Genomic DNA, 11,050 nt, shown 5'->3' on the forward strand with positions numbered 1-11,050 from the left:
TTTCCTGCCCCAAAAACAAGGGGAAAGGACAACACCTATTTTTGGCAGGCAACCTGCTCCGTTCCAGCTGGAGGGGGTTTGGGGAATTGGATGGGAAGTACTTGGGGGGGGGGAGGACACATACACGGTAAACCGTAGCCTCTCTCTTTCTCATTTTTTTTGGGCCAGTGGTGGTGGAAGATCTCAAATGTTCTGGAGACATTCAGAGTTGCAACAGAGAATCATACAGTTGGAGGGCTAGAAAGGGCCTTGGAGGTCTTATAGCAATAGCAGTTAGACTTATATACCGCTTCATAGGGCTTTCAGCCCTCTCTAAGCGGTTTACAGAGTCAGCATATTGCCCCCAACAACAATCCGGGTCCTCATTTCACCCACCTCGGAAGGATGGAAGGCTGAGTCAACCCTGAGCCGGTGAGATTTGAACAGCCGAACTGCAGAACTGCAGTCAGCTGAAGTAGCCTGCAGTGCTGCATTTAACCACTGCGCCACCTCGGCTCTCACTAGTTGGGAAGTTCACCTGTCTTCCCAAGGTGAGACAGGTCTTGGGAAGCCTTCTCCAAGGTGAAGCCTTGGCGTCTTCACAAGTCTTCTCCAAGGCGATGAGATGGGTGATGGTCCCTTTGGCGGCTGAGTACAGATTCTAATATTCCCAGTTTATTTATAAAATTTATATGCCACCCAATCCCAAAGGACTCCAGGCGGCTTACAAAAAAGAGAGAGAGAGAGAGAGAAAAGACACATAATGAACACATAATTGAAAAAAAACGGTTTAAAATAGCAACACCACATACATTCATTCTAATTGGGGCTGGACCTCAACAGTGAGGTCAACAGCTCCAGGCCTGCCGGAACAGCCAAGTTTTTACAGCTTTCCTGAAGGCCATGAGAGTGGGTATGGTCCGGATCTCTGGGGGTAGCTGATTCCAAAGAGTCGGAGTAGCCACAGAGAAGGCTCTCCTCCGGGGAGCCGCCAGCCAACACTGTCTGGCTGACGGCATCCGAAGGAGGCCCAATCTGTGGGATCTTACTGGCCGCTGGGAGGTATGTGGCAGTAGACGGTCTCGAAGGTATGCTGGCCCTAAGCCATGTAGGGCTTTAAAGGTGATAACCAACACCTGGAAAGAGTTCCCATTGAAAACTGGGTGCAGGAGAATGGAATAGAATTAGAATAGAATTTTATTATTTGTATGCCGCCCTTCTCCGGGAGGACTCAGGGCGGCGAACAATTCAAGGGGGAAAAGGGGGAACATAAAAAGACAAAATACAAATAATAAAAGTAAACAACAGTCGCACAACCATACATGTCGAGAGGGGAGGGAACTCATCACCCCCAGGCCTGCCGGCAAAGCCAGGTTTTGACGGCTTTTCGGAAGGCCTGGAGAGAGGTGAGGGTCCGAATCCCTGCGGGGAGTTCGTTCCAGAGAGCCGGAGCTGCCACAGAGAAGGCCCTCCCCCGGGTAATAGCCAGGTGGCATTGGCTGGTAGATGGCACCCGGAGGAGGCCGACCCTGTGAGATCTAATGGGTCTGTGGGAGGTAATTGGCAGCAGGCGGTCTCACAAGTACCCAGATCCAATACCATGAAGGGCTTTATAAGTTACGACTAGCACCCTGAAGCGTATCCGGAGACTGATCGGTAACCAGTGCAGCTCGCGGAGGATAGGTGTAACGTGGGTGTACCGAGGTGCACCCACAATCGCTCGCGCGGCTGCGTTCTGGACGAGTTGAAGTCTCCGAATACTCTTCAAGGGCTGCCCCATGTAGAGCGCATTGCAGTAGTAGGGAGTAGTAGGGAGAATGGAACGTGGCCCTTTTTGAACCTCCTGCAACTTCACAGCCTCAATTACCCACTGGCGAACAGCTTCTCCTCCTTGTCCCCCCCTCCTTGATGGAGCTCTCCATGTCAGAGCGATGATGACCGGAGTATCATCAAGGAACCGTTGCAGTGTGAAACTCGGTGGCTTTTTTTTTTTTAAAGGAACCACGCAACCCAGAGCAATGAGCTGCAGCTGCAATTTTTGCCGATTGCGTATTGTTGGGAGAACGTCCACGAGACAGACGAGGCTTGAGCTACGCGGCTGGTATGTATATACATTGTTTATCCTCCCCTCAATTGCACATACCAGGCGTGGAGGAAGGATCTCCAGATGGGAAAAACTCAGTGGAGCACATCTGGCCCAAGGCTTGGAGGTCTTCCATCCATGGAAGAGAACCGAGGCTCCATTAAAGCAACCAGTGACGTCACTCGGGAGAGGGTAACTGCAGATGTGGCAGATGTTTTCCCCCCCTTCTCATCCATCTAGCAGGGAATAAGTTACACATGGCAAGTTGGATTGGATGATGCCAGTCACCCATCATGCATGTTTTAAGTCCTGGGGATTTTGTCTGACAGCTTCCAATTTTGCAGGCAGCAAATTATAGCACGATTCTGGAACAATGAAAGGGATGGAATTCAACGGAAAGAATTGTCATGTTTTGTTTCTGGTTAGGAACAAGGCTAGTCCTATACGGCTGTGAAAGTTGGACCATAAGGAAGGCTGAGGAGGCCGAAGCATGGTGTCAAGCCTGCAATTATATTCCTTTTAGAATTCCGGCCTGCCACACTTTCTCTTATTTCATTATGCTGTTTCATTAGATGGGAGGGGGGAATAGACAGGAGTAGGATTGTGGAATGTATTGTTTTGATTCTTTATTAGAAGCCAAGGTCATCCTTTGTCTCCGCACCAGTACACCTGACTGGAAGCAGCTGGGTGTGGATGCCAGCGTGGAAGAAGAAGATTGGACCATGTGATGGATTGTGGATGTGGGGACAAGATCGTGAACTTTTAACTGGGTGGAATTCTGATGTCATTTCCAGTATTGGGATTCCATAGCATGATGCCAACACGTCTGTCTTATTAAATTGGAACTTTAAGGATAGCTCTGCCTTGGACTCTGATTTAATTCTGCATGATACTTGGAACGCTGACAAATGGATGCTTTCAAATTGTGTGGTGTTGAAGAAGATTCTTGAGAGGACTGCAAGTCATCATTGTTCATCATTGTCTACCCACTGCAGGGTGAAGGCCTCCTCTGTATATTTCCAACCCAGACACCCTTCAATGCCATACTTGCTGATGTCACTGATCCGTCTTAGTTTAAGTCATCATTCATTCATCATTCATCATTTATTGGTTTTGTATGCTGCCCACTCCCGAAGGACTCCGGGCGGCTTACAATAAAACAGGGAAAGGGGATAAATAAGACAATACAAGACAATACAACACTTTAAAATACGACAACGTTCACAGATGAAGTGGGGCTGGATACTTCAAAAGCCCCCAGCCTGCCGGAACAGCCAAGACTTAGTAGCTTTACGGAAGGCCGGGAGGGTAGTAAGGGTCCGGATTTCCACGGGGAGCTCGTTCCAGAGGGCCGGAGCTGCAACAGAGAAGGCCCTCCCCTAGGGGGTCGCCAGCCCGCATTGGCTGGCAGATGGAATCCGGAGGAGGCCAAGTCTGTGCGATCGAATCGGTCTTTGGGAGGTAATTGGCAGGAGGCGGTCTCTCAGGTACCCAGGTCCGATGCCATGAAGGGCTTTATAAGTAACAACTAGCACCTTGAAGTGTGTCCGGAGACCAATGGGCAGCCAGTGCAGCTCACGGAGGATAGGTGTAACGTGGGTGTACCTAGGTGCACCCACAATCGCTCGCATGGCTGCGTTCTGGACTAACTGAAGTCTTCGAACACTCTTCAAGGGCAGCCCCATGTAGAGTGCTACAGTAAGTCTCTTTTGTGGAGGCTTTTTATCAAGTGGGATGGATCCGGATCGGATCGATTGTGAAGAGAAGGCCCAATGAGCATTCCTTGGACAGCTAGGAGATCCAATCCGTTGATCCTGAAGGAAGCCAACCCTGACTGTCCTTTGAAGTATAAGTAGAATCTTTATTGTCATTGTACTTAAATACAATGAAATTGGTGTTAACCTCACTGGTGCAAAATTATAGCAGAAACGAAAAAAGAAAGAAAAAGAAAATAAAAACCAGCGTGTGCATGGAGTGATTGTGGTTGCATTTAAAAGTGCCCCAACACTGCAAGTCTTTAAAAAGATGTTGGATAGCCATTTGTCTGGAATGGTATAGGGTCTCCTGCCTAGGCAGGGGGTTGGACTAGAAGACCTCCAAGGTCCCTTCCAACTCTGCTATTGTATTGTATAAACAAAACAACAACCACAAATTCCTGTTTTTATGTTTATTTGATTTTTGGCAGGGCCCATACAGATAAGCAGAGCTGACACTGATGTGGGTGAGTTCCAGATCTCCGAATCGCATGTTCTCTACAGAAAATGAAAAGCAAGCCAGTTCAGTTGGATTCCTTTAAAAGCCAAGAAGAAGCCAAACTTCTTTTCATTCCAACAAGGAGGGGAAAACAAATTGGAGGATTGCTCTGGAGGACTCGGTATTTCTCCCGGCGACGCGACACATTGACACACCGCCTGGGTAACGCAGTCAAGTCGAAAAGTGGGAATATTTCTACCGGGTTTAAAAGCCATCTGGGCCTCTTTGAACCCTGAGCTAAAAGCGGGAGAAGGAGAAACCGTTTCTCTCTGGCAGAGCCTGGATGAGTGGTCCCTTTCTCTATTGTTCGTTGACTTGGAGGCCTTTCGATTCCCAGAGCCGGGAGGACAATCAAAAACCCAACCAGGTCCTCTGGGAGAAAAACCTAATCTCGGATATTGAGTCCCTTTTTTGAAAAACGCGTCCCTCAAACAACAGAGAAACAGAGAGTCCAAAAAGAAAAAAAGAAAGAAGAAAAGGACTCGGTGAAAAAGACTTTGGGTTCTCCTGAATCATCGGACACCTGATTCTCCTGCTTGGGGCATGGATTGTTCAAGCCAAATCCCCCTTCTGAATGTGACACTTGTTTTCTGAAAGGCTAATGGAAAGAGAGGGTGCTGGGAGTCACGGGGGTGGGTGGGGGGAAAGCTTCGTTTTCTATCTCTCTCTCTCTCTCCCCCAGCAATGCCAAACGCTTCGCTTTGTTCCAAGCCAGGCCTGAAAGGAGGAGAATCAAAAGCAGAGGAAAAACGAAAGGCAAATGGGGTGGAGGGGAGGGGAGGGAGGGAGGGAATGAGAGCACAAGAAGCGGGAATGTTTGAGGCTGCTGTTGGCCCATTGTGGAAAGGGAAATGGGTCAGGGGTGTAGGGTGACTTGGAGACGGGTCATCGCCTTCATCTTGGCCCCCAGGAGCTGCCATCCTGTCACTTGGCTATAAGTGTTCTGGCATTTTGCCCAAGCCAAACTTGCTCCTCCCTTCTGCCCGTTCTCCTTTTCAAAGCGAGGCTTCCGACGCCTTGGTGCTCTCTGAACCTGGCGGTTTTCTTGCAGGCGTTTCGTTACCAACCTTGGTAACATTGTCAGTGCTAGAAGGGAGTGGGGTGTGCAGGGAGGAGGAGGAGGAGAAGGAAGACTGTGGGGTCCTTGGTGCTCTCTGAGCTTGGTTTGGTTTCTTGCAGACGTTTCATGACCCAACTAGGTAACATCATCAGTGCTAGAAGGGAGTGGGGTGTTCAGAAAGGAGGGAGAGGAGGAGGAGGAAGAGGATGACAACGACTGTGGGGTCCTTGGTGCTCTCTGAGCTTGACTGGTTTATTGTAGACATTTGAGGACCCAACTAGGTAACATCATCAGAGCTAGAAGAGAGTTGGGTTTGCAGAATTAACTTAACTCTTCCATTGCTTTCCTTGGTTTTACTTTTCAGCATTTATCGAGTCTTAATGTCTTGTAAATTAAGCAATTAAGCAGCTTTAGCCTAGTTAAGGCAGTTCTATGCATGCTAGGCAGTCCATCTATTATTATTATTATATACTTTATTCATTAAACATGAAACTCAGTCAACTGAAACATATAATCATAATCATAATCATAATCATAATCATAATCATAATCATAATCATAATCATAATCATAATCATAATCATAATCATACAAAAAACCACCCACCTTGGAACAGCTTATATCCTCCGATGTTACCTTAACAGTTCCTAGGTCCTTGGTTAGGACTCGAGCTGTTGAGCTACCAACCAGCCCCAAAGGCTGTGAATCTCACCAAAGATTAACATAACAACAACAACAACAACAACAACAAGCTATCCGCACAAATGCCATTAAGGCCAAAATCGAAAAATCCTCTGATGATGCCAAATGCAGACTTTGCAAAGAAGCTGATGAAACTGTTGATCACATACTCAGCTGCTGTAAAAAAAATCACGCAGACTGATTATAAATTGCGACACAATTCAGTAGCACAAATGATCCACTGGAATTTGTGCAAAAAATTATAATATTAAAACAGCAACAAACTGGTGGGAACATCAGCCTGAAAAAGTCACCGAAAATCAGATGGTCAAGATCTTGTGGGATTTTCGTATACAAACGGACAAAATACTGGCGCATAATACACCAGACATCACACTGGTTGAGAAAAATAAGGTCACAATCATAGACATCGCAATACCAGGTGATAGCAGGGTCGCCGAGAAGGAACATGAAAAAATCGCAAGATACCAGGACTTAAAAATCGAAATTCAACGACTATGGCACAAACCAGCAGTGGTAATTCCAGTGGTAATCGGCACACTGGGTGCTATTCCAAAAGCACTGGAATTACAATTAAAACAGTTAAAAATTGACAAAATCACCATCAGTCAAATGCAAAAAGCCGCACTGCTTGGATCTGCACGCATATTACAAAAATACGTTACGACGTCCTAGGCCCCTGGGTGGGGCCCGACTAGTAACCAATGCCAAATCCAGCAAAACAACTGGCCGCTGTGATACAATTGTATTATATAATAATAATAATAATAATAATAATAATAATAATAATAATAATTATTATTATTATTATTATTATTATTATTATTATTATTATTATTATTATTATTATTCCCTTAGGGAGAGAGTGACCAGTTTTTAATCTTGAATTCCTCAATCATTAAATCAATAATTCTAGTGAAGTGGTCTACCATGGAGAATCAAAGCCATTGTCATTTAGGGTTTTTTAAAACCAATTTCGTTGCATACATGATGTACAATGACAATAAAGGCTATGCTAGAAGGCTTTTTCCCCCCCTGAGAAAAGGATTTTTCTTTAAAAAAAAAAATCCTGGGTTTTTACTTTTCTTTTCTTTCAACGATTTGTCTCCTGCTGTTTTACTGCTCTCATTTTTGGCCTGTTTCTTTGGGTTAATTAGTTGTTATTGGGCTGCTAAATTTATTCTTAAATGGAAGGCAGATGTTTGTTTATGGAAAAATCTGCTTTCTGTGTTACGTTGGGTGTTGCTTGAAATGCAAAATGCAGATGGCGGGATAGAACTGCATTTCCTTCATTGCTTGGATCAGCAAACAAGGCTTTTTAGAGGAATAAGTTTAGAAAGAAAACTGTGAGAGGTTCTGGAGAAGAGGAAGACGGAGAGGAAGAAGAGGGAGAGGAAGAAGAAGAGGAGGAGGAGGAAGAAAAAGAGGGAGAAGGAGAGGAGGAGAAGGAGAGGGAGAGGAAGGAAAAGAAGAGGAGGAGAAAGAAGAAGGAGAAGAGGAGGAGGAGGAAGGAGGAAGAAGAAGAAGAAGAAGAAGAGGAGGAGAAGGAGGAGGAAGAAGGAGAAGCAGAAGGAGAGGAGGTGGAGAAGAGGAGGAGGAGGAAGAAGAAAAAGAGGGAGAAGGAGAGGAGGAGAGGGAGAGGAAGGAAAAGAAGAGGGGGAGGAGGAAAAGAAGGAGGAGGAAGAAGAAAGAAAAGGAGAAGAGGAAGAGGAGGAAGGAAGAGGAGGAAGAAGAGCAAGAGGAGAAGAAGAAGAGGAGGAGAAGGAGGAAGAAGGAGAAGCAGAAAGAGAGGAGGAGAAGAGGAGGAAGAAGAAGAGGAAGAAGAGGAGGAGGAGGAGGAAGAAGAAGAAGAGGAGGAGGAGAAGGAGGAGGAAGAAGGAGAAGCAGAAGGAGAGGAGGAGAAGAGGAGGAGGAGGAGGAGGAGGAGGAGGAGGAAGAAAAGGAGGGAGAAGGAGAGGAGGAGAGGGAGAGGAAGGAAAAGAAGAAGAGGAGGAGGAAAAGAAGGAGGAGGAAGAAGAAAGAAAAGGAGAAGAGGAAGAGGAGGAAGGAAGAGGAAGAAGAGCAAGAGGAGAAGAAGAAGAGGAGGAGAAGGAGGAAGAAGGAGAAGCAGAAAGAGAGGAGGAGAAGAGGAGGAAGAAGAAGAGGAAGAAGAGGAGGAGGAGGAAGAAGAAGAAGAAGAAGAGGAGGAGAAGGAGGAGGAAGAAGGAGAAGCAGAAGGAGAGGAGGAGAAGAGGAGGAGGAGGAGGAGGAGGAGGAGGGAGGAGGAGGAGGAGGAAGAAAAAGAGGGAGAAGGAGAGGAGGAGAGGGAGAGGAAGGAAAAGAGAGGAGGAGGAGGAAAAGAAGGAGGAGGAAGAAGAAAGAAAAGGAGAAGAGGAAGAGGAGGAAGGAAGAGGAGGAAGAAGAAGAAGAAGAAAGAAGAAGAAGGAGAAATACCAAGAAAATAATCGGCAACTTACAAAAATTGCTACCTTTGATTAAAATGTGAACACATCCGAGGAAGTGCGTTGCAGATCACGGACGTTGTTGCCTTTGATTAAAATGTGGGTGCATCCAAGGAAGTAACTTGCAACTTACACAAGATAGTACCTTGGATGACAATGTGGGTGAAACTGCGGAAGTGTGTTGCAGGTCACAACAGCTGGTGCCATTCTTAGTTGATAAAGGTGTGGTTTTGATTGGAGAAGTCACATACAGACAGAATTCTCCCTCCCTTCTCAATCCTTTCTGGAATAAAGTGAGTTATTATAAACCAGTTAGGAGTTTTTGGAACTTTCCTTGTATTATTGGAAACAGCTCCAAATTATTATTATTATTATTTTTTAAAAAAAAATGTTTCAGTTCTGATCCAATTAAAAACATGCAGACAATTTAGACCGGATTAGGAACATTTATTAAAACCATGTCCTAATGATAGTTCTTCATTTTGGAGAGATGGGTAAAATATTATTTATTTTATTCTTTTCAAATATAAGGGGCCTGCAGTCACTCGGGGGGTGGAGGGCGAAGGAGCATCCTTGAAATCAAATCAGATGGATTAATAAATAAAAACAAAGAACAAAATGAAGTCCAATCTAATCACCACCACTCCACCCCCTTTGGAAGCCTATTTGCCGATAAAAATCCCGATACGGATTCCCCCTCCCCCCAGTGTTTATTTGTATGTGGTTAAAAGATTAAATAACGTTTTCCCCAGGGAAAAAGCAGAAGGGATTTTTATCCTTGGTTAGCCATGAGGAACACATTCCATTGCAATGACAAGTTGGCACATCTGGGGTTTTTTAAAATGGACTTTTCAGTAAAATGTATATCTGTAATTGTGGTGTGTGTGTGTGTGTGTGTGTGTGTAAATATGAAGAAATGCTTTTTAGAAAACCAGCCGGCCGCTAAGACGCTCTACCCACAGCATTGGAAGACTTGAAACTGATTGCATCTTGAAACGGTCAATTCCATCACGAGAGGATTTCATTTCATTTAAACGTCGCTGCAAATCTGGAGCTTCCATTCCCTGGCTAGGTCAGGGGTTGGCAATCTGCGGCTCTGGAGCCGCATGTGGCTCTTTTCATCCCTTTGCTGCGGCTCCCTGTCGCTGCTCGGCTCCGCAATTGATAGTTAGGACAGGTAGAGGAAAAAGGACGCCGTGCTAGGAGGAGACTCTATAGTGGGGGATTCCGGACTTCCGGTCGGCTCCAGAATTAAATGGGGGAGAGGGGGGGACTTCCGGTTGGGACTTTTGTGGTTCTTTGAGTGCTTAAGGTTGCCGACCTCTGCACTAGATGGTTACATTTACCCAACGTGCTAAAGACATATCACTGCTTAGTTAGACCTTAAGGCATTGAATGAGAACAACCATTGTAACTTGATTAACAGTCAAGGAGCCAGTTTGGTGCAGAGGTTAAGGTGTTGGCCGAGAAACCAGGAGATGGTGAGTTCTAGTCCTTTTCGTAAGCGTGAAAGCTGGCTGGATAACTTTTGGCCAACCACTAGGAGGCAGTGAACTCTAGTTCTGCCTTAGCCATAAAAACTAGCTGGGCATCTTTTGGCCAATCACCAGGAGACGGTGAATTCTAGTTCCACCTTAGATGTGAACACTGGCTGAGTGAGCTTTGGCCAATCACCAGGAGACGGTGAGTTCTAGTCCTTTTCATAAGCGTGAAAGCAGCCTGGGCAACTTTGAGCCAATCCCTAAGAGATGGTGAATTCTAGTTCTGCCTTAGCCATAAAAAGCTGTCTGGATAACTTTTGGCCAATCACCAGGAGACAGTGAATTCTAGTCCTTTTCGTAAGCGTGAAAGCAGCGTAGGTGACTTTGAGCCAATCCCTAGGAGATGGTGAATTCTAGTTCTGCCTTAGCCATAAAAAGCTGTCTGGATAGCTTTTGGCCAATCACCAGGAGACAGTGAATTCTAGTCCCTGACTTTTGGGGCAGTCCCTGTCTCAGCCCGCCCTACCTCACAAGGTTGTCCCCGTGGGGGAAATAGGAGGAAGAAGGAATTCAGATTTCAGATTTCAGATTTAGTTTATTTGTATGCATGATCGCTGCTTTGAGTTACTTTTGAAGTAAGGAAGGGGAAGAGAGAGGGTAGGAGTAGGGGAGAGGTAAGGGAAGAAGAAAGGGGAAGGAGAGGAGGAAGGAAGAGGAAAGGAGAGGAAGGAGGGAAGGGAGAGAAAGAGAAGGAGAGAGGGTAGGAGGGGAAGAGGAGAGGAGGAAGGGAGAGGCAAGGGAAGAAGGAAGGGGAAGGAGAGGAGGAAGGAAGGAAGTAGAGAAGGAAGGAAGGGAGAAAAGAAAGGGGAAATAAGGTGGTGTTACAACAGGGATGGTAAACAAAGCAACTCAAACTGTATATTATAACCTTTTAAATGGAATAACAAAAGTATAAGAATGGCAAAGAAAAAGAATAACTAAGTAAATGTATACCTATAATTGTATGTAAGAGAATAAATGATAGTAAGAATGTAAAGTAAACAATATTTTG

The sequence above is a fragment of the Thamnophis sirtalis genome, unplaced genomic scaffold (genome assembly GCF_051295495.1).
Source record: "Thamnophis sirtalis isolate CommonGarterSnake01/CBP01778 unplaced genomic scaffold, rThaSir2_p1.2 scaffold_14, whole genome shotgun sequence".
NCBI lineage: Eukaryota > Metazoa > Chordata > Lepidosauria > Squamata > Natricidae > Thamnophis > Thamnophis sirtalis.